The sequence below is a fragment of the Mus musculus genome, chromosome 6 (assembly GCF_000001635.26).
Source record: "Mus musculus strain C57BL/6J chromosome 6, GRCm38.p6 C57BL/6J".
NCBI classification, from domain to species: domain Eukaryota; kingdom Metazoa; phylum Chordata; class Mammalia; order Rodentia; family Muridae; genus Mus; species Mus musculus.
The window spans coordinates 33973980-34000909 of record NC_000072.6 but is presented as its reverse complement, the minus strand read 5'-3'; the positions used below and the strand labels follow the sequence as shown (position 1 = coordinate 34000909).

At 46.6% G+C, this 26930-nt stretch overlaps 1 long non-coding RNA gene across 2 annotated transcripts; it reads left to right on the top strand.

Moving 5' to 3' along the window:
• The first annotated feature begins 8492 nt into the window (after nucleotides 1-8492).
• Gm13853 (predicted gene 13853) lies at nucleotides 8493-19127 on the top strand. Of its 2 annotated transcripts, NR_168017.1 has the most exons (6): nucleotides 8493-8606; nucleotides 9373-9560; nucleotides 17237-17325; nucleotides 17594-18171; nucleotides 18334-18612; nucleotides 19017-19127. It is a non-coding gene; the product is annotated as a predicted gene 13853 (long non-coding RNA). The 2 variants fall into 2 exon arrangements; NR_168016.1 differs by having other exon boundaries at nucleotides 18334-19127.
• The last annotated feature ends 7803 nt before the right edge of the window (nucleotides 19128-26930 follow it).

Genomic DNA, 26930 nt, shown 5'->3' with positions numbered 1-26930 from the left:
AAGCTGTGATCTCAGCAGCTTCGTGGCAGCATGGCGGTCATTCACATCATGGGCCAGCAGGTGCGCGGCAGGAGGGAGCTTGAGAGAAAGAGGAAGGAAGCCCAAAGTACCAGAAAAATCAGACTTAGGCTCTGGCCAGCATCCAAAAGAAAGAAAAACACAAAAAAGAAGAAAAAGAAAAAGTTAAGCAAACCAAACAAAACCGCATGGCAGCTCCCAGGGACCAGCCTGGGAGCGGGGAATTCTGGGAAGGAAAAGCACCTCCCCCTCCTTAGCATGGCGTAAGTTTGTCTGCCCTCCTGGGGAGTTAGTTGTCCCTTGGCCTGGTGACTCACCGGCCCAACCAAGCAATTCTTCCAGGAGGAGACAAGGGCTCAGAGGTGGAGGCCATTATTTTACCTAGGAGACCCCACTTTCCCTCAGGGCCTTCCATGCTACTTAGCACAGGGCTAAAGGGCCACGAGGTGTAGTAGCTGGCTACTGGCTACTCACAACCCAAAATATGGTTAATAGGACTGACATTATACACTTTGGGAGTAAAATGCACTCTGGGTTTTGAAGACAATATAATGAATGAATTAATGAATGAATGGCTTCAATAGTTTAAAGCTTTGTGTTGAGACAATAAGACTTTATATATATTAAGCTAAATAAGATTATAGTTCAACATAATTTCCATTTCTTTTTACCTTTTGAATGGGACTATTAGAATACTTCAAGTTAGGCCTGGCTCCCATTTCTTTCCATCGGGTTGGTTGCCCTGATGCCGTGAGTGAGTGAGAGGTTTTGGTGGCAGGCTGATCTTGTGGTATTTATTCACAGTTGTTTGGATTAACAGGCTTCAGTGACAAGGGGTCACATAGGATTCACGAGTACCTGGCTTTAGGAACACTTAAGCAGGGAGCCAGCTGTGGTGGCGTCTGAGTTTAGTGACAGGCGAAGGGTCCCTTCTTGGCTTCACTTAGCCAAGGCCTTTCCTATACTGCTTTAAAGAAGGGACTTGTGGAGCTAAAAGCACGTGATATCTGCAGGAGACCGCAGCAGCTTCGTCCTTCTCCGGATGCATCAATTAAGAAAGCTTTGATAATCCAGTCTCCTCTCTGGCCCAGAGCTCCAACTCACCAGCTAATTAACTCTCCAAAGAAAGCCATGAGCTGCAACTCAGAGCTTTCCAGTTTTGCTTCCACTAGGGGGACGGTGGCTTGGTGGGTCACCTGCTGAAGATCCCGCTTTTATTTTTTGGTTCAGACTTTGCAAGACAAACAGCACTTTTTTTTTTTTTCATAATTTCTCCCTTCCAAAGAGTGGGACAGCTCGTTAGCAGCCAGAGTTCTCTTTTGCCAGTGACTAAGCCTTTTCTTTGCTAATACTGAAGAGAGGAAAACAGGGTATCTTTGAGAGAAATGGGGGATTTTCCTCCCTCCTTCCAGTTCCTGCAGACCCCTTTATCACTACCAACCCCACCCCCCCCCAACCCTGCCTCCCCTCAGAGAAGATCAGGCCTCCCAGAGACATCACCCACACAGGGCATACTCGTTATGCAATATAATGCAGGTGGGGAGTACCTGGTGGGCCCATGCTAAGGTGCCCCCCTGAAAAATCAACATGCAGCAGATCTGCTATAAAGAGGGTTTATTTGGGGGAAGAGAGGGAGCGAAGGCCTGGAGAAGGAAGGGGTAGAGGCAGATAGAGCGGTGCCATGAGGGCAGAGAAGGGAGGAGACAGAGAAGAACAGAAAAGGAGAGAAAGAGAAAGGGGGAGGGGGAGGGGAGCTGGGATCACCTGGGGATAGAGGGAGCATGGGGTCGGGAGCAGTCCTTTTATATGCCATGTGTGGCAGGTAATGGCAGCAGATGATGATGGAAGCCATTCCTAGGTTCCTGGGAGGAGCCTAGTGGAATCGCCTGTAAGCCAACAAAAACAAGCTACAATAAGACTGGGCACATAGTGTCACATCAAGGCTGGAGAAGACAGCCCAGCAGGAGGAACGCCCCCCCCCCCTCGAGCTCCCCTCCCCCACTGTTAGAATTTCCATAAGAACACCAAGCTACTCACCCATAACATATGCAGAGGACCTTGGTCAGACCCAGGCAGGCTCCCTGGTCTCTGCAAGTTCCCATGAGTCCCGGTCCATTGACTCTGTGTACCCTGCTCTCCTGGTACATCTCTGACCCCTCTGGTTCCTCCAATCCTTTCTCCAGCTCCTCCACACGACTTTCCTGAGCTCCACCTAATGTTTGCCTATGGGACTCTGTGTCTGCTCCCATTAGTTGCTGGATGAAGCCTCTCTGGTATCTTTCCATGCCAGATTCTGGTTCTGCTAGGCTCTGGTCCCAGCACCCTCTGCAGGGCAGGGCAATCTGGAGGTCTGACGGTTTCGTGGCTGGGTTGGTGTTCCAATCCCTCCACTTGAGACCATTGCCTGGTTACAGGAGATGGCTGGTTCAGGCACCGAGTGGTCTCTGGGTTCCTGTCCCACGACTCTAAAGAATGAAATTTGTAGACACTGAAAAGTGGGTTCAGAGAGATGTCTTGTTAGAGATCAGTAACAGAAGATTAAGAAGAGCAAGAAAGCAGCGAGCTCCCGTGTAGTCCAAATGGGGCCGAGAGTGGGATGCCGCTGAACTGCTAGGCCTTCCGTAGGGTCTGCACAAACAAGAGCGGCTTAAGTATAGGGGAATGAGCTCATTGGCTCAGTTGACCCAGGAGGTGTAGGTGCCTCCTCCCAGTACTGGACAACTTCACATACAGCTTCCAGGCAGCAGGAAGCTGGGTGCTCCTCTGGAGGAGTGGAGCAACAAGACCTGGGACCGGAGGGCCTCCGGCGTAGCAGGCTTCCTGCCACGGCAGAGCCAGAGACATTTGGGTTTAAACCTTTCTGGCATCTCTTGCCTTCAACAAAAGGGGGAAAAAAAAAAAACCCTGTTTGCTTTTAGGGCACCCTATCCTAAATCTATCTGGCCAGTTTCTGTCTCCGGTTCTCCTCCGCCACAGTATTTGAACTAATAGACAGAGCACGCAACCGAGAATCCTGTGTCATGCAGGGCAGCAGCGCATCTCCTCCCCTTTCGCCTCATTTCCCCAAGAATGGGAACTGCTGTTTTCCATCCAGTTGCAAAATTTGCTTCTCTCTGAGGCCAATGATGCTATATTATTGTCCAAGTTCAGCTGCTCACTGGACTCCTGTTTGAGGCCTAACAGACACCCCAAAGTCAGAATAAGCAGAAGACATCCCCAAAACTACCCCATGTGCCCTCCTTCTCATTAAAGCTGACCAGGCACATGTGCTCCCAGTCTCCAAAGCTCCGAACACTGCATTAGACTTGGCTTCCCCTCACCCTTGCATCTGCTTGCAAACTTTGGCTGAGTCACACCAACAGAAAATCTTGCTTATCCCAGATTCCATAGTCCAACGTGAAAGCAGTTTCATAGTTTTATAGGATAAAGAAAGTCATGAACCACGGGAAGTTTAAATTATGTTGGTGAGTACATTGGAGAGGCAGACACAGGAAGATGGGCAAGGCTTTGCTATAAGCCTCAGATGCTATCTGATGGTGGTCTTAGCTTTTGGGGTGGAAGCTAGTGGTCTGCTAAATCAATAGATTTCAAAAGGTTTTTATGTATTAGACACAGAGATGGGGAAGGGGTGTGTCTTAGTTAGGGTCTTATTGCTATGAACAGACACCATGACCAAGGCAACTCTTATAAAGACAACATTTAATTGGGGCTGGCTTACAGGTTCAGAGGTTCAGTCCATTATCATCAAGGCAGGAGCATGACAGGCATGGTACAGGAGCCCCTGAGAGTTCTACATTTTCATCTGCAGGCTGCTAGCAGAATACTAGCTTCCAGGTAACTAGGACTAGGGTATTAAAGTCCACACCTACAGTGACAACCTACTCCAACAAGGCCACACCTCCAAATAATGCCACTCCTTGGGCCAAGTATATACAAACCATCACAGGTGCCAACATGTGGTTAGGGTTTGGACAGAAAGCAAAAGCATAAGAAAACAGTGTATTGAGGCGTGCTTTGCTCCCTCCCATTGTCTCAGCTCCAAGTCTTTCCTGGAAAGTCACCTAGCAAGCTGAAGGCTTTTTTTCCTGTGTGATCAGTTCTTCCTGCTGCCTGCAGGGATTCCGTCATATCATTTCTCAGCAGGATTTTCAGGGAGGTGGGTTTCTATATTTCTTGGGGGTCCATTTTCTCAAATATTTGATAGCCAAAGAACACAAGTGTTTCATTAGGATATATTCACTTCTTCCAGACAGGTCTGTCACAGATGAACACTGAAGCCTCTCTGCCTTCCTTGTCTATAAGGAGGGGACAAGGGAGAGCATCTTCCTCTAGGGATTCTAGCCAATGCCCGGTGTCCCCCGTGACACAGCTCTTGCCTTAAAAGGAATGGGAACTAAATATGAGTGGCTGCGGCCCAGGAAGAGTTAGGTCCCCCTCTAATGTCATGGATCAACATGGCAACAGTCCCATGCAGTTTTCATAAGACAAAAGGAGGCCATAAATCCAGGCATTTTCCAAAGACATTGCTCCAACTATCAGGTAGGTGGGTTAGAGCAAAGCAGGAAGTTGGCTGCTAGGTTACCTACCTCAGATGCTGTCTGGAGATAGTCATAGCCTTTGGGTTGGTGGAAGCTGGGAAGGATAAAGACATGGAGAATTATGGGACATGGGAAAAGAAAAGGCTCCTCTTGCTAGGTGAGAAGTGAGAATTTCAGTATAATTAATATTTCTTGTGAGGATCAATAGTATACAGATCATTTCTTTGCTATATAGATATTCAGTGTTAAAATAGCAGTGACTTGGGCATAGGATCCGTGGACAAGGCCTCGTGCTTTGCACAGACATTTTCTGAGAATCTTGAGACTATAAAGTTTGCGTACATGGCCTCCCCTCCAGCATCTTGTGATCGAGAGCTCTGCCTTGTCAATTGTAACCCTGTCAGGTGTCCTCAGAATCTAGCCTGTGATGTCATTTAGGCATCCTGACTTATAGCCTCCTTTTCTCTTATGAAAAAGCCTCCAGGGAACTGTCAGTATACTGGTATGTGGTATTAGAGGGGGGCCTAACTCTTCCTGGGCTGCTCCATCCCAGCTGCGGCTGACAGAGCTAGTGGTCTGCTGGCTTCAACCTTGGTCTAGGGGTACCCAGTCCTGCAGCAGCCTCTTATCTTCAAATCTGCTGTACAAGAAATGGCAGGCTCTTACCTCCTGTGGCTCTACAATACCTCCTTCCCCAAAGGAAATTTACTATGCATCCTAAAGTATCAGGGACTACAAGGGCACATTTGCATAACATACACATATTAAGTAAAGATCAAAGGCCTTGCCCCTCCCCCTCACTGCCTAGGAATAACAGACAACCTGACCACCATGGCATACTATGGGCTACTCACCAGCCTGTGGCGTAGGATCTCTGTTCTTTCTTTGACACCTACAATAGGGTCCTCTGCCCACTTAGTCTCATGGGCCTGATCTCTCCTCAGAGTCTCTGTCATGCTGTCTTTTCATGTGTCCCTTCTGAGTCCGTAGATTTCTGAAACCCTTCCCTAACAGTCAGACAGTGGCTTACAACAGTCATGTGTCCCCTTGCAGGTCTGCATCAGGATGTCACAGGGCCAGGCTCTCTCTGAGTGGGCTAGCTAGGGATGTGTTTCAGTATTCTCTCCTAGCTCAGTGGTCTGGGGCAACATATTTCTAACCTTCGTGTAGCATCTGTGTATGTGTGTGGGTGTGCATCTGTCTGTCTGTCTTCACATTTTCTCTCGTTGAAGAGGAAACAGGACATCTTTACCTCACGCATTGCTAGTTCATGGCTAAGGTTCCCAGAGGAAAACCAGGTTAAAAGGAAAAAAACATACAAATGTACTCAACACTCAGAATATATGATCGGACCCATGGCCGAGAGCTCCTAGGCCCTCAAGGAGAACCTACCACCACAATTTTGTCAAATGAATGTAGTATTTAGCTGCCTCCAAAGACGTATCTTTACCCGTAGATTGATTAGCACAGTCTGAGCCCTCACCAGAGAAGGATTTTTAGACGTGGTTGGTGGTTAATGAAGAAACTCATGACTGGCATGAGTGCAAAGAATAAGTCTCTGTGGGTGACAGCTATACACAATTCATCTACATCATGGATCCTTCCTTGGAGAGAAAGAGGGAGAGAGAGAGAGAGAGAGAGAGAGAGAGAGAGAGAGAGGAGTAATATGATCACAGGACACATAGGCATGTATGAAATTCTCAAATAACTAGAAAGTAGATATGCAACAGACTATCATCACTTATATTTATGTGTCAGGAGTGCCTTCATAACTGTATGGGGAAATGTAAGTATGTATGTATGTATGTATGCATACATGTGTGCATGCATGTATGTATGTATGTATGTGTAAGTGTTTGGGGACCGTTGAGCAGAGCTAGGACTTGGGGACAAGAATAGCTAAGGGTAATGAGCTGGAGTGTGAGAGCTCAGAAAGGCCTGCTGGTATAGATTCTTCTAAGCATCCATACATGTGCGAAATATCTTCCCTCCAGCATTAGGCAGGACACTTGTCTCATTAAAGTCTTCAAAGGAGAAGGTTAGAGAGTAACCTCCGGGTGTATGGCTGGCTTCAGAGCAAAGGGGAAAGTGCGAGTAAGAGTGGCTTTCCGGCTTCTGCTTCTTCCTTAGATGGCAAGACGCCATCATTAGAAGCACACCCTCATCCACACTACTGCAATGTCCGATCTCCAATACTCCAAGGTATTCCTTACTTTTTCACTACTATCACAAAAGGCAAAAAAAAAAAAAAAAAAAAAAGAAGGCTCATTGTGATGTTAAGATCCATTCACAGCTGGGAAGGCATGGCAGTGGGGAGCAGGGGGCGTGGGCCAGGAGCAGGAGGCATCTGTGTATACAGTCAAGAAGCAGAGGGTGATGGATGCTGTTTGATCAGCTTTCTCCTTTTTGTTCAGTCCCAGACAGCAGTCCTCCCGTGGAAGACTGTGGCTCACACGTAGCGTGGGTCTTCCCTTCTCAATTAACCCAATCTAGAAAATCCATCACAGACTGCCCAGAGGAGGGTTTCCATGGTGATTGTCAGTCCCATCAGCTGACCTTCCTAAATGATGTCCTGAGTACCAAGGGGTTATCATTTCAGTATGCAAATGTTAGGAGGTGCAGTTAAACCCACAGCACCGTGCTTTCGGCTTAGCCCAAATGCTGTGCACTTGTGGAAAATATCCCTGACCCTTTCCACCCCAAGCTTGAACATAATCTCTAGAGCTCTTCGCACACCTGTGACCTCGTAATGCCTCCACGCTTCATAACAGAAAACACTGAAACCAGCTGCTTTTGCTAAACAGCATTGTCGCGGGATCAAAGCCCAGCGTGACATCTTTGCTTGTATTTTATGGCCAAAGGAACAGATACATTGTGCTCCTTTATCTTTCCTCTAAGTAACCTTGAATTCCAGGAAAACCTTCCAGAACAAACTCCCTCCAACTCCACATGAGGACAATTACCGGAGAAAGCTAGACTGTACCCTCAGCAGTTAACAGTGCAAAGATTCAGTGGGCCACAGTTGGGGTAGCAACGCACTGGACTGCCGCGCAGTACAGAGGGGAGTTGAAACAATGTCGGGTCAACGACGGGCAGGACAATGCCTTGACCAGGACGACTTGGTTATGCACTCCTCTTCCCTGTGTTTCAGCCTAAGCCTCGGCTCAGTACCCAGAAGACGTGGAGGGGTCACTGGAGTGCTGGAATTGGTTCTTTCCTCAATGTGCCCATATTGCTTCTTGTCTTCGTTCATCTCTTCACCTGACATAGTGAGACAAATGGCTAAGCTGGCTTTTAGTGGAGCCTTGGCATCTAGTTCAGATATTTGTGATGCTTACGCCATTTTCTGAATGGAGTGCTGACCTTCTCCAGGACACGAAGCATCACTGCTTCAACATGAATTCTCCTTGCTTAGTCCTAAAACCTGCTGTGTGTACATGGCCATTCTCTGCCACGCCTCTTGTCCCAAGAGCTAGAACTATGTTCTAAAGACAGCATGGTGGACCCTTTGATCTTTGACCGCTGACGGCAGCACCTCCCATTACTCTAAAGAAGGGCTGGGCTTGTTCTAGCCACGCCCACCCCTGTCATCCCCTCCCCCCCCCCCTTCCCCAACTACAGCAGTTAATCTGGTATTTAAGATGCAGCTCTCGATTTCTTTTCACAGCCCGCTCAGCTGCTTTGTGGTTTTGATTAGGAGATGGTGCCCCGCGTGCAAGAACTAGGTCGGGTCACACCATTTAATAAAGCTATCATGGCCAACGCGGGCGCGACACACAAAAGGGAGTGGGGGTGCACAGCTGTACTCTCTGTGGCACAGGAACCAGGCAGTGTGCACTTGGATAGGGACCTTTTTGATGTCACAGGGTGAGGGATTAAGTCATAATTATGTAGATCTAAATTGCCTTCCAGCGAGCCCACTGGCAGTTCTTCATTAACATCACAGCAGGTCTAATTCTAGTGCAGACTGATCATCCTTCAGTTGCCTGACACCCAGCCTGCAGAATACGTTCAGAATTAAGCAGAGACCTGGGCTGTAAAGAACATCAGGTGCTGTCTTTTCACGTTTGCCTCAGTCGAGTGTTGATGAATGTATATGAACTCTCTCGCACGCCATAGTGGCTGGCCCCGCGCGTCTGATTCCAGTCGTCACGGCATTGGAATCGGAGAAGCCAGTAGTTATTGAAGTGTTGAAGAAAACCGATCAATTGGATTTCTTCGGTAGTCCAGATTTTATTGCTTAGAAACATTTATGACTGAGACGGCCAATTCATATCATCACTAAGCTAGACCTCAAATAACTCTTCCAGTGTCCATGACATCTGTTATGAAGGATAATGTGGGGAAAGGGTACCTGGTGGGCCCATGCCAAGGTGTCTCCCTGAGAAATCACGCCATGCAACAGATCTGGTTAAAAAAAAAAAAAAAAAAAGGTGGTTTATTTGGGGGAGGGAGTGAGGACCTGGAGAAGGGGTAGAGACAGATGAGTAGACATGTAGACTGGCAGACAGACTGGAGCAGAGTCATGGTGGGGGAGGTGGGTAGATAGAGAGAGAGGGAGAGAGGGAGTGAGAGAGAGGGAGTGAGAGAGAGAGAGAACACTGAGGTGAGGTGACAAGCCATCCTTTTACACGGGGCCCCACAGGTGATGGCAGTAGATGATGACGTAAGCAATTGCTAGGACCCTGGGAGGAGCCTAGTAATCTAACAACATCTTAATAGATCTCTCCACTAAAGCAGGATTGAGTGTGAGTGGGTGGGGTCTTATGGATCAAAAATGCTGATCTGGTAACTCGGGTATTTTTGCCCCATATAGGTGTGGAAGATTTCCCAGTTGATTTGCAAGAAACCTGGGGATTTAGTTGACTCTCATTTTGGCCACTCAGATGTTTGTGCGTCAAGAGAATCTATGAGCCAAAAGCAACTCCTCCATCTTCCACTGGAGACTGCTTTTCTCTGCAAGGTAGCCCCTAAGAACAACAGTGAGACTTGAAGTTTTCCAAGGTGGGCCCCAAATGCCTTGCATCCTCCTTCTAAGGTCACCTGCAGGTGACTGATTTTCCACCCACATTAAGGGATCTTCAGCTGATTTAAAATTGAGCAGCATTTAGCTCCTAACAGAAAGACCCACTGAGGTGACAGAGATGGGGAACGGGCTAAGCCAGCAGGCTGCTAACCAACATGGCTAGGAGATTTGTGAAGACTGTTTCCTCGGGTTTTGCAGCAGAGCCAGTCTCACACTTCTCCAGAGCCAGGGGTTGTGGCTTTCTTTCTCCTTGCAGTTTCATGATACTGAGTTTTAATTTGCTACAACTCTCTTGCTTGTATGTCCTTATTGACTGCTGTCTACAACTTATTTTTTTTTTTTTTTTAGTTTGTTAGTTGTGTTAAAGATTTATCTATTGGGGCTGGTGAGATGGCTCAGTGGGTAAGAGCACTGACTGCTCTTCCAGAGGTCCTGAGTTCAATTCCCAGCACCCACATGGTGGCTCACAACCATCTGTAATGGGATTCGATGCCCTCTTCTGGTGTGTCTGAACAGAGTGACAGTGTGCTCATATACACTAAATAAATGAATGAATGAATGAATAAATAAATAAATAAATAAATAAATAAATAAAATCTTTAAAAAAAAGATTTATCTATTTATTCTATGCATATGAGTACATGGTAGCTGTCTTCAGACACACCAGAAGAGGACACAGAGACCCAGTCCAGATGGTTGGGAGCGGCCATTTGGTTGCTGGGAATTGAACTCAGCACCTCTGAGTGCTCTGAACCTCTGAGCCACCTCTCCAGGCCCTTGATTTGATCATTTTGAGACAAGTCTCACTGTGTCTCTGTACTCGATTGATGCCCTTACCTCTACCTCCTGAGTGATGGGGTCACCGGCACATACCACTGTACCTGGCTTACTTTTAATTTTTTTAATCTTTATGCATCTATTTCATAATCCAGACTACTTTAGATCCTTTCTGGAAAACAGATGGTGGAGGTGGTCTCAAACTGTGAGTAAGTTTCAAAGCAGAGGGCATCTCTGTGGAAAAGTCCCTCTAGGCACCTGAGAGAAACCACATTCATTGTCTCCAGTCAGCTGTCATCTATCTTGGTTGAAATCTGCATGTGACAAGTGCCAGAGTGCTTTAGAATGGTAGCTATTCCACTGTGCTCCGCTCAGAGGATGTGAAAGTCTTCCTTGCATTAAAACACAATTAGCAGCGTGGTAATGTTTTCCTACTTAATTCTGTCCTTTGATTGTCTAGAGGATTTTTCCCTCTTAGCTTGTATTAGTTATGATCTCTGCATAACAAATCATTCCAGCAGCTCTAGCTGCTTCAGAACCAACAAACACGACTTCTATGAGCTAAACAGCGTCTGAGGGCCAGGAGCTAAATAAGCGTAGACTGAGTGTGGGGTTCTGGCTCAGTGGCTCTGCCGAGGTTCTCTGGTGGGCTTGGCTCAGGCTGTGGGAAGGGGTCTTCTGCTCAGTTCTTTACTGGTTCCTGGCAGGCAGGAGGCCAACCCCTCATCCCAGTCCCTTCTCCTTCAGGCTTACTTGGGTCTTATGACTTGTGCTAGCTCTCCGCTACATTGTCAAAAATGCTGCATTTCAGAACAGAGCTGAAGGCTACAAGCAATGAGAGTGGAAAGAGGTTTAAACCCCATTTTGCTTTGTTTTGTTTTAACAAGTTGTACCCCCCTTTTTAAAAAAATGTATCTATTTATTTTATGTATATGACCACACTGTTCTTGACATACCAGAAGAGGACATTAGATCCAATTACAGATGGTTGTGAGCCACCATGTGGTTGCTGGGAATTCAACTCATGACCGTCGGAAGAGCCGCCAGTGCTCTTAACCACTGAGCCATCTCTCCAGCCCTCAGAACAAGTTGTATCTTGTTACTGATAGTCTCTATGTCACTCTTGTGCTTTCTTTTAATTCTGTAGATGTGGTTTCCTTGAACATTTTACATTAGTCGATTACACTTTAAAATTTTACTTTTATTATTGCATATGTATATACACGTATATGATACATGTATATGTGAGGGAGTACGCATGCAGCTTTGGGGAGTCCATTCTCTCTGTCCACTGTGGGTTCCTAGGATCAAGCTCAGGGCTCCAGGTTTGTACAGCACTTGTACCCACTGAGCCATCTCCCGAGCCTACTCTCCACACTTTAAGAGCATATGTGAGGTGATAGGTTTAGTGTGCATGATTGTACATTACCATGCCCAACCCATGGATTATTTCACTGCCCTAAGAGAAACCCATGCCCAGCCACTGAAAAACTGGATGGGGAAAATGATGTACCAGGATTCTCGTTGATGTTATTACTGTTTGTCAAGAAGCTCTTCCAGATACATTCTGTCAACTAAGTATTCCTTGCCCTGACTTAAGTCTCTTCTCAGTTAACCAAGTGAAGGGTGATTTCCTCAGGTTACTGAACCAACCAGTCTGGTGTCTTTTCCGAAGGCTTGCAGATTGGGTTACATTTTTGAAGGCCCCAGAATCTTGTAACTTTCTGCTTGTGTTCCGGGTCCCTCAGAGGTGAGGAGTTATGGTCGGATCTCCCCAGCACACCCAGTTCTGTACGAGTGCATGGCCTTCTTGATGGCCAGCGATGGGTTGGAGCTTTCCATAGCTCCCTGTGGACATTTTCTTCCCAAGATCTTCTTTCTTAATGTTTGATCAAGCTCCTGTTGGGCCCAACTGCTACTGCAGTTTCAGTCTCTGTTAAAACATTCTATTCACTGGTTTTTGACCCCAAAAGTTGAAGGAGGTTAAATAACATCTTGTGAGTGGGGCTTTTGCTGGGAGCTGTAGGACAGGTCACCACGGTGACAGTTCTATAAGATGTGCATTTTGGGGAGCTCTCTCTCTCTCTCCCCCCCCTCTCTGTGTACATATGAAGGTTAGACATCAATGCCAAGTATCACCCTCCATCATTCTCTATCTCTTTAAAAATGTTTTTATTGTTATGTGTGTAAGTAGCTATGAACACAGACAAATTCATTGACATCCTCCTATGGAGAGGTGAGATGTATGATTATCACATTCTTTTCTAACCTTTAGAGTATAGCCGAAGTGATGCTATGCTAATTTAAGGGCTAGTCTTCATACGATTTTATAAGGACTTCAATTTGGTTTGGGTTTCTTAAGCATCCTGAGGTATCACCTAAGAAGTCCAATTCCTCCCCTGGAATATGGATCATGGGACATGAGATGACATGGGATAATGTACTCGCGCAGGCACACACACACACACACACATACCCGAGAGAGAGAGAGAGAGAGAGAGAGAGAGAGAGAGAGAGAGAGAGAGAGAGAGAGAACCTCTCAATTTGTTACCTTGAGATTGGTACCCACCAAGGTGTTAGGTTTCTGAGAAAAACCATCCTGGGTCCATTAGAGTCAGTTCAGTAAGTGACTCCAATGTCACATGGGTCAGAAGGACCATCTAGCTGTGTCTCATTAAATCTCTGACTGTCAGAATCATGGGACATAATTGTTTTATGTCTTTAATGTCTTGTGTTTTAAAGTATCCACAGTATACAGAGATACTGAGTGGAACAGGAAGTCAGTGACCTGTGAGTGTGCCATAGTCATGAGCAAGGGCTCAGACGCAGACCCTTTTCTTGTATCTCGATGGAATCTCTTATAGCTATATAGCTACAGGTATATTTATGGCCCTCTGAAGGACTAGCCTTGTGCATCGTAAAACCTCGTTGGGTGTGCAAGCTGATCACACCCAAGCAGGAACCTCTCTTGTCCTCTTTGTGAACAGCAAATCTTGTGTGTATGATGAGGAAGTCAATATCTAGAAGGTGAATCGCTGGGACATAGATGGGTAGTAGTCTAAGCTTTATAACTGCACACTACCAAATCAGATGCCAGAAAGGTGCTAGCTGCTCCAAACTCCTCCCACAGTCCTGCTTCTTTCCTGCTGCTTCTGTAGCACAGGCCATCATCAGCGCAGCAGTAACTCTGATCTTACAGATGATATCATCTCCGCATGATGTCAGATTACCTATCTTTATGTCCATTGTGCCTGGGACAGTGTCTGGACAGAATTAGCAACACAATAAGTATTGTTTGAAAGAACAAAGCCCATGAAGCCCCGCTAACTCTGTTTCTCAGCCCAGAGCCTTCTCTAGGTTCTCTGCATCTTCTGTTAGCTGCGTGGCAAGTGCCTTGGATTTGTTCTCCACCCACCCTCTCCTCTCCTACACTGCCTCTCTCCCCCGACACTGCCTCTCTCCTTCTGCATGGCTTCCTGTCTCACAAATGGCAAATTACATAGTTACTCTACCTAGAAACAAGGTGTGGTGGTGTGAATAAGAAATGTCTTTGTTGTTATTATTATTATTATTATTATTATTATTAGATATTTTATTTATTTACATTTCAAGTGTTATCCCCTTTCCTGATTTCCCCCTCAGAACCTCCCATCCCATCCCCCTTCCTCCTGCTTCTATGAGAGTGTACCCACACCCACCCACTCCCTCTTCCCACCCTCGCATTCCCCTACACTGGGGCACCGAGCCTTCATGGAACCAAGGGCCTCTTCTCCCATTGATGCCAGACAAGGCCATTCTCTGCTACATATGCATATGGGTCCCTCCATGTGTACTCCTTGGTTGGAGATTTAGACCCGGGAGGTCTGGTTGGTTCATATAGTTGTTCTTCCTATGGAGTTGCAAACCCCTTCAGCTCTTTCAGTCCTTTCTCTAACTCCTCCATTGGGGACCCTGTGCTCAGTCCAATGGTTGGATGAGAGCATCCACCTCTGTATATGTCAGGCTCTGGCAGAGCCTCTCTGGAGACAGCTATATCAGGCTCCTGTCAGCACAGGCTAGTGTATTTGAACACTTGATGGTGCTGTTTGGGGAGGTTATAGAACTTCTAGGGCATGGAGCCTTGTTGGAGGAAATACATCACTGGGGGCGGGGGGCAGGTAGGCTCTGAGAATGTATAACCTCTCCTCACTTGTAGCTGGCTCTCTTTGCTTTCTGTGTGTGGTAGGAGATTGCTCAGCTTCCTGCTCTAGGCACATGCTGCCGTGCTCTCTCTGCCATGATAGACTGTTCCTCTCGAACCATCAACTCTTCCCCTGAGTCTCTGTTAGTCATTGTATTCTCTCGCAGAAATGGAGAAGCAGGCTAACACACCTGGGGAAGCTCCTTTGCTCCTTCGAGATACTCTCCTACACACCTTCTCTTAACCAACAAGTGATTACGTCCTGTCTATTTGATTCCCTGCCCACCCATGAATAATGCTCAACATAGTTCTTGGTCATCTACCTTGTGCCAGTGATTGAACTAAGATCTGAGCAATCAGAGAAGAAAAGAAAAGGCCCTACCCCCACAGGTAAGTTATGGAGAGTGTCGGAGGGTGTTGACTTTTTGGCCAACCTGTGCAGATCTTGTCTGCTAAACCTGGGATCTGAGGACCGGAACGAATGGGCAGACTACAGTCTGATGCTGTAGACAGCCTTACTTCAGTTTCAGTGTACTTTATACACAAATGTAACAAGAAAGCAATCATCCAAGTAAGGATGTTTGAGTTCAAAAAAAACACGATCAGAAAAGCAGGTAAATAAACAGCAGTAAGCACATACTAGATATTAACAGGGCAGCCCCTTCCCAAAACTTTCTTCCCTTTTCCTTTTTAAAGATGTATTTATTTTATGTATGTGAGTACACTGTATCTATATAGATGGTTGCATTTTTAGGACCTCTGCTAACTCTGGTCAACCCCCACATACTCAGTCCCTGCTCGCTCTGGCCCAAAGATTTATTTTTATTATTGTATATTATTAATATAATGTATAATATTATTATATTGTAGTTGACTTCAGACACACCAGAGAAGAGCATCAGATCTCATTATGGATGGTTGTGAGCCACCATGTGGTTGCTGGGACTTGAACTCAGGACCTTTGGAAGAGCAGTCAGTGCTCTTACCCGCTGAGCCATCTCACCAGCCCCTTCCAAGAATGTTCTTAGGACAGACCAATTTGAACACAATTGCCTGGCATGTGCTATTGATTACATATGGGAAAGCATGAAAGCAAGGAAGAAGGCCATATCAAGATTCAGGGCACACTAGCCAGATTGGGTTCCATAGCTCTGTTCTGACATCCACCAAGAATAAACATGTCTTACAAACCGAATGTAAATGTTTGTTGAAGGTTTTATAAAATCATGTCCAAGGACAATCCAGAGAATAAAATGCGCCTGAGGTAAAGGCCCTCTGCCTCTCCCCCCCAGAGCCTCTCCAGAGTTCTCCAAGGCACTGTTCACCAGGAGTCATTCTTCTGACTGTGTTCCAACAGATGGCAATGAAGTTGTGAAGAAAAAGTAAGGAGGAGTAAGATTTAAATACGGTTTAAATAGGTATCCAAATAAGGACTCCTTTAGAGGTGAAACCCAAGCAGAGAACAAAGACGGTGAAGGACTCATCATGCTTTGGAATGTTTCGTAAACGTGTCCACTTCTCCTCTCTTCTACACCCCATCTGTCTTAACCCTCATCCCTCTCGTCTTCTTGGTACCCACTTGCATTTCATTATGCAGTCTCCTACCCAGGCCATATTTCTAAGTCAGAATCATATACTCTGCTCTTGCTTACGGTCACTTAGTGGCTGCCCCACATTCCCCAGAGGACATGATTCAAATTCATTAATAATGACACCTACAGGCCCTTGTGTCTGTCTCCAACTTTATATCTTCCAAGTATCCAAGTACCCCAGCTAAGAACTCAACAATGACAAACCCCGAAGTTCAGAGTCTGGTTTTTCTCATTCCCCAAAGAAAACAAAGTGCCAGTGTTTTGTTTTGTTTTTATTTTAAGCTGTACTTTAGAGAACCTGGTACCCTTTAAAAGAGTCGTTCATTCAGAAAGGGCAGGCCTGTGACAGGTTAAAGCATTCTAATCAGGAAGCCAAGAGCTAATCAGGCAGATGAGCGACGTTTGTATCCTAACGAAGTGGGGATGGCCATGCATTATTAATAAACCGAGGGCTGGTGGCATGGCGTGTCTATTAATAGCACAAGCTAGATGGACCCCAGTCGTGTCATGATGAATGCAAAGCTCAGCACCTTTGGAAAGGGAACCTGTGTGTGGGAGAGGGGCTGGCACTGAAGTTAGCTGAACTGGTTCACAAGATCTTTTGGTCAGACTTCCAGATTTGACAGGGTAGGGATGTGTGCATGTGGGAGCACAGTGGGTTGGAAGAGCATCAGGCCACTGAGACCAAGTGCAGCCTTGTTTCTGGAGAAACCTGCCTTTGTCTTTGTGTTGTGAGGCAGGCTGGGACTGCAGCCTAGATCCTACTTTGCAAATCTGAGCAGTGGTTTCCAAGGGCACGTGGAGGGATCAGTGCAAATGCGTGCAGGCCCATACTTAGGAAGGTAACAATTAGGAGATGTCCCATTTGGGGAACTAGAGGAACTATGGGGTAGGATACTAATGAGAGGCCCATCAGCCCAAAATGGCAGCTCCCTGAGAGAAGGCCAGACTCCAGAGGGACTTCCAGCACTCTCTACTGGAGTAGACATGGATGGCTTCTCCAGGATCAACATTAGAACAGTATCAAGGAATGTAAGATTATAGGTGAGTATGAAGTGTGTTTTAAGGTACAAGGTTTTCCAGGCTGTTCCTTTTCTTTGTTTAGGAATGAAGTTAAAATAAATGAATTCACTGCTTGAAAGTGATGGTGTTACCCTGCAGGACAATCAGTCTAGAGCCTGATCTGACAAGAAGGTGGGTCTGAGCCTGCTGACAGAATACCTTTTCATTTGCTTTGGAGTAAACGTTCCAGTAGTGTGATGGTCACAGAGTGGGGACAGCCTGGAGACTTCCCAAGCTTGCAGAGCTTGTTGAAAGGTGACCCGTGTACTTGCTGGCTAACATGTTGTCTGTGGATTGCTTGCTTTGTAGCTTACTAGCTGCTGGCAAAGTTGCAGAGAGGGGAGGGGAGGGGAGGGAGAGGAGAGGAGAGGAGAGGGATTTTTTTCCACTTACTCTCCAGGCAGAAGATTGGTGCTGATGCTGAGCCGCCTGAGGATGCTGCAATTCTATAGGACAGTCCTTCCTGGAGGCTTGGCTATGGAACAAATCAGACGCGCACATCCCCTCTGAACTCTGAGTGGGGTCCGGGACAGTGAGCGGCCATCTTGAGTGTCTGCTGTATCCAGAAACTATGGAAGTGGAAAATACCTGACCGTCTTGACAGTTCTACAAGTGCAATCCCTAACATTGTCTATCACGCCTGCACAGACACGTGTCTATTGTAGAATCACAAAGGAGCCAGCCACAGCCCTTTCAGTTCCAAAAGGCTGACCACCCGGAGCTTTCTTCTTATAGCTGGTCGAGCTAGCAGCCCTTTGGCTCACACCTTCTCACTTATGAGTGGTGAGCTAAGATGTGTTTAAACTGCAGTAACATTTACTCCCACCGGAACAGCAGAGAAGGAAGTCGCACGCAGCTGTTGGGGAGGAGGGTCGAAAACAGGAAGATGGCGTTTTCTCCCAGTACTTTCATGGTTGATGAATGAGATCTGGGTTTCAGAGGATAAAAATCTCAATTCTGAGGAATTGGTATTGCATGGTGAGTAATGGAGACCTGTAATACAAAAAAGGGGGCTGGTTCCTCCAGATTAGAGCGTAGGGGCAGAGATGTATGGTCTCCTGTTGGGGCCTTCAGGCTTCAGCTGTAATTACTTATTATAGATAGCAAGTTTTAAAAATTATATATTGGATTTTTTTCTAGGATATTTCTCATGAATAATTCAAATACTGACCTCAGACCTGTGTATATGGACGTACAAACACTAAGGGAGCTAAAAATAAAACAAAGAAGCAGAGAAAGAAAAGGCGTGTTAACCGCGGCGATCCAGCATCAGTGTTCGTGATGGTTAACTGAAGGGCCCGGATAGCTGATAAACATGGTCTCTGGGTCCATCTGGAGATGAGCAGTGACCAAATCACAGCACAGAGAAGATCTGCCTTCCGGAGGGCACCGCCCAATCTGTTGAACGGGGCTGTGAGGGTAAATTCTCTGTCTAATCTCCTGCTCTTAGGCAATGAGCTCCTGGCTGTTGTTGTTGTTGTTATTATTATTATTACTCCATGGCATAAGTCAGAGCCCACTACCCTTGCCTGGGCAGAGCAGCATTGATCCCGTAGTTCTCAGGTATTCACATTTAAGCCTGTTCTTACAAGAAAATTCCCATCTCTCCCCTTTCTCATTTAAAAAAAAAAAAAAAAAAAAAGCATGTTTTTTTTCTTTAGTGTAGGCTGCTCTGGAAGATGTTCTGTAGCTCAGGCTAGACTTGAATTTATGATTCGCCTTCTATCTCAGCCTCCTGAGGGCCAGGATTACAAACATGAGCCACGATGCTTGGTTTGTGCCTTTATCTGTTCTCAACTATTTGCCTTTCTGCTTCCCACCAGGCGGCAATGGGACAAGGTGACCTTTGCCAGATGTCAGCGACTTGGTTTTGACCTTTTCTGCTGCCCAAATTGTGAGACGCACATTATTAAAAAAAAAAAAAAAAGACCTTTTTATCTATTTTTTAAATGAATTTCACATCATACACCCCAGTCCCACTCATCTCCCCCCTATATCTCTCTCTGTGTGTGTACGGGCACGCTCCAGTGCTGTGGTAATTGTTTGCTGAAAATAGCTGACAGATTGAAAATAAACTTAAGCAGAACAAACACCATAAATATTGCGAGCAACATGTGGATATAGGTTGGTTAACATCTGGATGGTGCTTTTGACTGCTATCTGGGTTAATAATGTCACTCTCCCCCTTATAAAACTCTGTTTAATATCTTTTTAGGAAAGAATTTCTTATTCGTTTCCACCACTGTGTTTTCTGTGCTGTTCAGTAAACACACAGCAAAGCCCTCTGTTAGGGACAGACCGCAAACACACAGCCACAGAGGGGAGAGAAGAAACAGGGAGAGAAGTGGAGAATCCCAACATGGGTTCCATCTTTGTCTAATCTACGTTACAAGGAAGACTCTTTTTTTATTCCTCGGTGTGACACTGTCTTGGACTTAGACCCAAAGGCGTAGCTCCTTCTTCGGACACATCTGAAGATTGCTTGGGGATTGCTCTGGAAATCCAGGCGCCCCTCACTTCCTGTGGGAAGTTAACAAACATCTCTTCTCAGTGCAGAAAAGGGGTGGGGCGAGCAGGGGAAGAGAGGGAGGGGCGAGCCTGCGGAAAGAGCTTACCTTAATTTGGAGAACTTCCCTCAGCTCTTTATTTTTATGAAGGGTTTGGGCCAAGAGGAAGCGCCCTTGACTTGCCAGCAGCAGAAAGGGAAAAGATATCGTCCGTGAAGGAGAGAAGGCAGAGCTGACCAGTGAGGTGTGTTGATTCCTGAGGCTGAGGAAGCCGTGGAAGCCATGTTCTTCCGTCTGGGCCTGGTTCACAGTAGGGTCCGTGGGGGCTAGATACTGGGACCTGGAGGTTGCAGATGACATTGGGACACTAGAGAGGACCTCCAGCATCACAGGACAGGGGACAGATGAGGAGGCATGGATGACTTTGCCTTCATCCTTCTTGATCCTCTTCTGCAACACGAGGAAGGAGAGGAAGGAAAGCAAGCCTCCCAGGCCGCAGAGGAAGCCACAGAGACTTCGCTTGGATTTCTGCTGACAATGCTAAGTAGGAGCACAGAGCGTGGAGATAGATCTGATTTAGGGAAATTAAAAACACCAAAGAATGTGACATTTTCCCCATCCCAATTTCACAGAGCAGCCTGAGAACTTGTTAGCTATCCCGATCAGACTTTCCTCAGCATAGATGGGACAAGCAACCCAACCTCCATGCACAGGCAGGAAGCCATTCAGCCTGCCAAGGCCTGGTCCCTCCAGGGCAGTGAGGCCCAGAGAGTTAGAGATGCAAAGGAATACAATGGCAGGCAATGCAGTGCCAACTCTCACTAACCAAGGAGGAACAAACAAGGAACGAGTCCCCTAAAGCACTTGTCCTGTCTGGAGGAAGGGTGGGTTGAACCAATCACATAACAAAGATTAGGACATTCTGTGGGTCTTCCAGTTGTCTGGCAGCTTCAGGCTTGGAGACACAACAGGGGTTTGAGGGCCCTCCGCCTTTTTAACTGGAAGTTCTTAGCCAACTCTTCTCAGTTGTGTCCAAGGCTTCTCAAAGAAAATAATATGGTAGTAACAATATCCTCTCTCTCTCTTTCTCTCTCTCTCTCTCTCTCTCTCTCTCTCTCTCTCTCTCTCTCTCTCACAATGTATCAATTACATGTCTGGCAGTGAACACTTCATATGCTTTGTACAGCATTGTTGACAAGGAATGTTCCATCCCATATGTACCAGCTACATTCCAAAATATCATCTACCAAAGTTCAAGTTTTGGAAATAGGTCATTGGCTCACTTATCGAGCAAAGGTGAGGGCGTCCTAACAGGAGTGTGGGTGATTCAAAAATCAGCGGCACCACTGGAAAGTCTCAGCCTAGCGTGAGCGATGACTTCTCCACAGCTGCGCAGGGCAATGCCTGCCCCTTCAGTTAACGCCCGTACACTGTGTACTCTACCACCGCCAGAGACCACGAGGCCACATGCAATTAGAGCAGAATTACACACAGTCCACAGAGGTATAGGAAGGAGTGGCTGGGCTCTCCTGGGATGGTCCAACGACAGTCCACCTTTCCTTATGAGGGAACCTCAACTCAACAGACTTGATCTCAAGAGCCTCTTGCAAATAGTTGCAACTGTTCTGATAAAATATGTCCCTGCTAACCCTGAGGCTAGCACACTACAGCAGCCCTATAGAACCGGACAGAGCAAACCCCCAAATGGTTCTGCCTACCCTTTTCTAACAGAGGCCCTGATGCCGCATAAACCTTAAATACACTTGCATGTTTCCATGTGCCTTTAGATACACATGCCACAGTCAAGGAGTCCTTCGTGGGTGAAAGGGAGTTGTTTATCTCCCTGTACAGGCCCAGGTGACATTCTGACCTGTGATACACCAGATTCTAGGACCACGGTCTCGGTCTCTGCTGCCTTCGGAGGGAGTGTGAGTCATTTTCAACAGCCATTTCAGCCTCTGGTCCTTTGGAGTTTTGCATTTCTTAGAGTTTTATTTATTTAGGGAGATAAACTGGGCCCATGTTCACAGACAGCTAGGCCCAGAGAGAGGCAGAGATGGGGAGAGGGCTTCTCAAAAGTAAGCCCAATAGTGCTTTACTCTGGGGACTATAGAGGCGATGGAGAGGATATAAGAGCCAGATTGCCAGAGAACATTGCTGGAGCTCAGAGTGCTGAAGCATTCCTTCTTTGTCACAGTAGAGAGTATTGCCTGAGGATAGTGAAGGTGAGAGGGACTCCTGGTTTGAACCTTAGGGCCGCGCAGAGCAAGACCTGTTGGGTCTCAGGCACAGTCTTGATCTAAGAAGCCTCTGTGTTCTCAGTGAAGTGGGCGTAATAGGATCTCTTGCAGGGTTATTGAAGAGATTCAATGACCTAACACATATCAGACACATTGCATGTTCAAGAAATGGTTTCTCCCACAATGCACTAGTAACCAATCACAAAATAAAGCACTAACCAGAAGCCATGTAGAAATGGTTTCCTGATCTCTCGCAGTAAATAAATCCTTTGGATAAACGCTTGCTTTTCCTGTGTGACATCCTGGAACATCTTCGTCAGTAGGAGTCTGAGGCCACCTTTCTCTAAGGGATCTCGGATAATGAGAACAAGTGCCCGGCCTCACCTTTTTTTTCCCTTCCAGTTGTTTATGCATACACAAGCGGTATATACATTTACAAATTCATATGTGGTTTTTACAGGTCATTGAATTCTTGGAATCCCAGGGACTCCTGCTCCGGGTGTGTGAATGGCCTGGCAGTGTTTTCCACCATAGCTGTGTCTTTGGCCAGGTACATCCGTCCCAACACCACCTCAGGTCACATGCATTTCTTCCCCCTCACGCCGCATTCTGCTCACAGAAGTCCTTTCTGCTCTTTGCATCTTAGTTCATTTTCAGAGACTTCTAGCTGAGCTCCAGTGACTCTCGCATCTCATTACACTCTTGGTAATTAGCTCCATCTCATTACCCCAGCCCGGCTGGAATAGGATTACTTGTTTCCAGGTGTAAACCTGTGCGGTGCATCTTTCTACACCTCTTCAAAATTCCAGGCAGGCCTTCTGCCGCAGCCCAAGCAGGACAACTACTTCCAGCTGCGCACAGTTCATTACCACGTCCGTGTCAGGAAAAGAACTCCGTGGTAATCCACATCTGGTCACATGCTTATTAATTATGTACTTCTTATAACAACTGTGTCTAATTAGGACAGAGTTGAGACCTCTGCGGAGCCTAGCGGTTCTTTATGTTTTCCTGTTCTTGGTACCTCATTACCCTCCCTCCAAATTATACCCAATTTGTTTTACATCCATGCCACATTAAGACAATTGCTCTCAGGTGTGTATTACAACACACACTCTGCTTTTCAATCCAAACTTTCTTGACCAGAACACTCCTTGTTTCTACAGCCTGTGGATGGCTGGCCATTTTTTTCGGTCTCTGCTCACATCTGCCCTAGATGGAGGGAATCCAGCACGGACTTGCTGGGTCCTGGGGCTAGACTCTGCTCTGCTTCATTCTTTGTTAGTCTATATTCATGCCCTGGTCCCGGGGAGGTGGCCATTGCCATGTCTCAGAGCAAGAATCTTGACTGTAATGGCCCTGGTCCATTCAGAGAGCCTGTGAGGCAGGAATTCATTTGTTCCAGCAGGAGCTAGTGAGGCATGAGCTGCCAGGCTGTGCTGGCGAGTGAAGGCACACAGGCAGTGGCCATTCAGGGCTTCTAAAACATGGCACAGCCCACCAGTGAGCAGCAGGGAGTCAGGTTGAAGACCTCAGGCTTTAATCCTATACAATGGCTTTCTGAATGAAAGGTTAGAGACTTGAGGGGGATTGTGGACTGTGGCAAATGTACGATCCCAGTGTGCGTTTTAAGAAGCCGGTGAAAGCAGCAGACCACACTGCAAGGACTGTGTGCCTGCCACTGCAGAGATCCCGTGTCACCTGAGCTCTAACAGACAATCCTATCTTTCTGCCTGCCTGCCTGCTTGATTGCCTCAGTGCTGAGAATCATGGATACAACTTGACAGTAAGAGACATCAGAGGTTGGTTGACAAGACTTCTCTGTGTGGAGGCTTTCTTTTGCAAGCCATTTGAATTATATACTAGTGACTCTACGGCTCAGAAAACTTTCAGGCAAGAGGGCAGTCCTGAGGAGGGCCTGGGACTTCAGTGAGTGAAGTACTCCAGGGAGGGTCCCACCACGGAGTCTGATGTGGAACACTCCTGGGTAAAATTGTCTTTGAGAACTTGGCAACAATCCGAGGGCAAGAAGCTGTGTAAAAGATCCTTGTCAATCCTCAGGATGTCATCAGCTACAAGCTGGGCGATGAAATTAAAACGCCCCGTTGTGAGGCAGGAGTCAAAAGACAGTTCTACAGTGTGCTGGATGCCTTCGGAGAATCTGAATCAACAGGGCGTGCTTAGCAGGTGAAGGACGCAGGAGAAAGCACAGCCAGAAGTCCCGAGAACAGGGCTTGTCCATACACGTCAGGACCAGCCTGTTAAATTGGTTCTTTTTCAAGGAATTTATTCTAAGCATGACAAGGTTGGAAGGGAGTCTTCTTGTGGTTTCTACGTTGGGCATAGAAAGCAAAGACTACCTATGGTGTGGGTTTGTGGTGAGGATGAAATGGGAGGACATGTCAGGTGCTATAGAGCAGGTGACAGAGGTAACAGGTACTCCCTGGGAACTCTTCAAGCTGTGGAGTTACTTTGTAGCAAGCTGGGTTACACTCCAAAGCAGCAAGTGTCTCTTAACCATTGAGTTCCACGCTTTGCATTCAAAAAGAAACATTTTCCTGTTTTGTTAAGGTGCATTATTCTGTCTGTCACTAACATTTATTTCTAAATATTTATTGCATATATTAATTGTACATGGAGACTTTTCCATATACATGTATGTACACTGAACATATTTCCCACAGAACCCTTTACCCTCTGGTTAGTATCCTTTGTTCCTTAGGACGATTTTGTTTCTTCTCCCATGTCATATATACATATACATGACTTTATATAGCTATATAAGATCTAGGAAGTGGGAGTGGGTGGGTTGGGGAGCAGGGGGAGGAGGGAGGGTATAGGGGATTTTCAGAGAGGAAACTAGGAAAGGGGGTAGCATTTGAAATGTAAATGAAGAAAACTTCTAATTAAAAAAAAAAAGCACTACAGGCATGAACTCTTAACAATATGGCTGCCTGCAGGAGACCTGCTTAATGGTCACAGCAGTTGACATGCCAACAAAGTTTTGTCTGAGGCTGGCTTAAGTCTCTCCAGTTGCACCTGCTTTCCTGCAGATGACAGCTTTGTTCTTTGTAGGGAGAGGACATCCTCTCTTGTATCCAGCAGTTCCTTTCCCCATTCCTTTCTTACTGGGTACCTGGGCTGGTTCCATACTTAGCTGTTGTGAACAGTGCTGCAGTAAACATGGCTGTACAAGTACCTGTGTGTTGTGTGCTCCAGCCCTTCAGGTAGACGCGCGGGAGCGGTGTGGCTGCCTCAGGTGGTATGTCCATTTTCATTTTGAATTCCTAACATTTGTAACTTTTTGAGCATTTCATAAAGGAGCACACCGTATTTATAGCATCGCCAACCTTCCTCCTTCTAACTCCTCCCCTTCTGGAACTCAGAACCTCGTCTGTGACTACTACTGTTACATATACACCCCAATGAGCCCGTTTAGTTCTGCCTGTGTGTACATGTCTTTAGGGCTGACCACTTGTGACCAAATAACCTACAAAGGGGCTTGTTCCTGGAGACTGATTCTCCCTCTTAGTGGCCACTGATTGTATTTCTCGTCAGGGCTAAGGCCTGTGATAGTTTCTCTCATGCACATTGGCATGTGAACGGCTGTTGTAATTATGTAGTCTTTGCAGGCAGCCATAGTTTGAGTTCTTGGGCTTAGCATCTCTCTTATGTCTAGGAGACACCACCTTGCAGCCCCACTCTGGTCCTCTTAGAGATTTCCTGCTGCCTCTTCTGTGATGTTCCCCGAGACTTAGGTGTAGGGGTTGTGATGTAGGTAACCCAACTGGGACTGGCCACATGGTCACATGATCTGCATTTTGACTAGTTCTGTGTCTATGTAGCAGCCTCTGTCGGCTCCAGAAAAGAGGGTTCTCGATGAGGGATGAGAGCTACATTTGGGAAAGCCTGTGGATACAGATACTGGGTATGGAAAGGAGGGATTGGGCAAGGGACCAGGGACAGATATTTTGAGGAGTCTCATACCAATCTCAAAGTGGATAGACAGTTTACATCCCTACCAGCAGTATAAGGGTTTCCTTCAGTCCACATCCTCATCAACATTTGTGGCTATTTGCTTAAGAAACACTTCTGTGCACTGTTTAGTTGAGTCTGTAGAAGAGGAGCCAACGGCCGGCTATTTGGACTAGCCATGGGTCCATCTCATTTGCCCACATGTAAGAGAAGATGGTGAGCTTTGCTTCCAATGCCCTCCTGCTGGGACGCACTAGTACTTTTCTTATTTACTTTTTAGGGAGAGGTTGTCATGGTAGAATACAGCTCTTGTGGCTGTATGTATGGCTGAGCTATCTGTACTTACTCTAGTTCTTTCCAGTAATGACTGTGAACAACACTGAATCCTTCTCACAAAACCTTACCAAAGGAGGGCCCTACCTTGTACAAACCTTCAGTGTCCCGACTGGTGGAAGGTTCTGAGGTGGCTATGCCATCCCTCGTTCCCACTCAACCAACTACTAAATGTGTCATTGGCTTTGTAATTGGGCGAATAGATACCAGTGAATCACCAAAGGCTTGTGCTTGAATGCCCGGACAAAGGCCCCTGTGACCCTTTTCTGTGTAGAGCTGGCGTTTCCGGTCTGCCACTATTGTGGCAAAGCAGAGATCCACTCTTACACATGCTTGGAACCACCCTGACCGCTCGGAACCGGTGGGGAGGAGAGGGAAAGACAGACAGTGGCTGCTGGGAGACCGCAGCCATTACAGAGAAATTTGTAAACCAAAGCGGTCCCTCTTGGAAGACACTGGAAGGCCGTCCTGCAGCTTTGGTATGGCTCCCTGCCTCGATGCATGGCTCTGGCTTCCAGCTCAGCTTTGGCCATGAACTTGTTGGCTTTCAAGTCCAGTTCCTAAATGCTAGATAGAAAGGTGTCCTCTGTCTATATATCTTGCCCAAGCGTAGCAACACTTGGTACACATTAGGCTCTAGGAAATGTTTGCGGAATAAAGAACATGAGAAAAACAACATACGATA